The sequence below is a fragment of the Chrysochloris asiatica genome, unplaced genomic scaffold, assembly GCF_000296735.1.
Source record: "Chrysochloris asiatica unplaced genomic scaffold, ChrAsi1.0 scaffold00109, whole genome shotgun sequence".
In the NCBI taxonomy this organism is placed as follows: Eukaryota; Metazoa; Chordata; class Mammalia; order Afrosoricida; family Chrysochloridae; genus Chrysochloris; species Chrysochloris asiatica.
In genome coordinates, this window is record NW_006408627.1 from 3976697 (window position 1) to 3978912 (window position 2216).

Below are 2216 nucleotides of genomic sequence, written 5' to 3' on the forward strand. Positions count from 1 at the left end.
CAGAGAGGAAGAGGGACTGTGTGCTGATGACTAAGGGGCAATCTTGCAGGATATACCCTTTGGTTGGTTGATGATGCATGGAGGGGATTGTAACCATGGTAATGAAACGATATATGATAGGATGAAGGTAAAGCTAATGTTCTCCCATGTAACCTATCACATAATTCACAATAAAACATTAAAAAAACACACCAAAAAACAAAAATATTGTCTCTCCATATAACCTGTTAGCGAGTTTCAGAATGTAGGAAGCACCACGTTTGTTGATATCATCATTAAGACTCTGAAATCTTGAATGAACTTCCTAGAAATGAAGCTTTTGCACAGCTGTGCTTCAGTGTCACCCTGGAGCCCAAAAAAGACCATGGCCATCACTGAAGGGAGAGAAGAAAATATTTTCTGCAGCATTTTTCCTGGTCAGATAGCAAATCAGGTCTTGGGAGAAGGTGTTGTTGGTGACAATCAGCTGCTCCATGGTCATTGACTTGTGCAGCAGGATCTCCATTACCTTTTATGTCTATCAACAAGTCACTGTGCATATTCTCTCTTTAGTAACAAAACGTGAAAAAAGCATCATTATTCTCTTTGACTACTGTTTCCAGTTTCCCTGGCACCACTACGTTGGAGTTCTGTTGTGAGCATCTTGGCTATGTGATTAGCAAGAGCAGTAACCATCTTTTTATCCTAATGGTGCAATCATGTTCAGAAACAATGGTTTTCTTTCCAATGGTGACACTTTCCTATGCTGGACATTCTCTATCTTCACTATTTCTCATGGCTTGTTGATATTTATGGTGTATCCTTAATGTAAAGAAATAAACAAGGATGCCATTTCTTTTAATAAGCAGAGGAACAATAGGATCTACTATAACTTTTAAATCTGTATGCTATGTTGTAGAAAGCAGCTTCAAACTACCTCTCCCATGCTCCTCTTGTAATCACATACGTTTTTCTTCCTAAAAAGTTCATGACAAGTTGACTCCAATATATTTTGACCTCATGTATGGATGATAGACTTATAATTGAAATTATTTTTGATGGTTGAATGTTTTGGAAGCACATTTCCAGACCTTTCTTCAGAGATAACTCAGAGTGAACAAAACCCTCTAATCTTTGAGTTAGTAACTGAGTGTGTCAACCATTTATACTTCCTAGAAAATCTTTTATTCTACTTAAGAAATGCTTTCTGTCCAAGGAACACAAAATTAGACTATTTCCATTGCTTTAATCTCTTTACCACTCAAAATAATTAAAGACCTCCAAAGAGTTTATACTAATAAGAAAACACAGCACATTCTAAAACAGTGACCAATGAAGTTGCATATTACCTAAGGAGATCAACATCTGCTGAGAATGGATTCCCAAATTCATGATTTTCCATGGTGAGCTCTTTATAGGCACAAACTTTGCAGATATACCTAAATTTGTTACCACAAATGAGAATAATTAGATTCTCAAGAGTTGACCCACATTAACTAAATTCTCATCTATTAGAATTAAAATTTGTCCAAATTAGAATCTCTTGCTCAGGATAAAAGCTACAAAGAAATGCAAATGATCATGAATCTGCTTAGGAAACAAGAAACATTAGTTCATAAGATGCAGTTTGCAGATAAAGGAGAGTCTTGCCACTATGACTCTTGAATTCATTTGATATGCAGTTAGTGGGTGCCCATGAAGATGACACAAGATCGGACACGGTTTCTTTTATTACATGTAAATTTGTTGTGACTGGGCATTAACTTGAAGACAACTAACAATAAAAACACTGTGTGCCAGTAGACAAAACACGCAGCATTCCTGGTCTCATGGAGCATATCAACTTGGCCAAGATATCCTCTCCCCTGGGTATCTCTTAGATAAGCACATCAACATTGGTTCTTATGACCATCCTATATATGTGCATTCAAGGCTGATCCCTCCCTCAAGATCCCGTAACACTTTTCCTTACTGAACATGAAATCATTGGTCAGGTTTCCACTTTCCAATTACAAACTCATTCCCATTTTTGTCTTATAGATAGATGACTCTTTCCAGTTAACCATTCTTGGTGTTTCCCTTATTTTTTACTATATATTTTGCCTTATATATAACTAGGTTTTGCTAGCTGATTTTGCTAGTTCAACTTGGAAGTGACTTGAAAATACTTTATTGGATCCTGTATTTTGGCACCAAGAGCAAAGTTCACTTTTGCACAATCCATAAATTACCTGTGT

The 2216-nt window shown here is 36.5% G+C and overlaps 1 pseudogene; it reads right to left on the reverse strand.

The window, feature by feature from the left end:
* Nucleotides 1-391, reverse strand: part of LOC102810625 — a 6339-nt pseudogene extending 5948 nt beyond the window's left edge.
* Nucleotides 392-2216: the final 1825 nt, after the last annotated feature.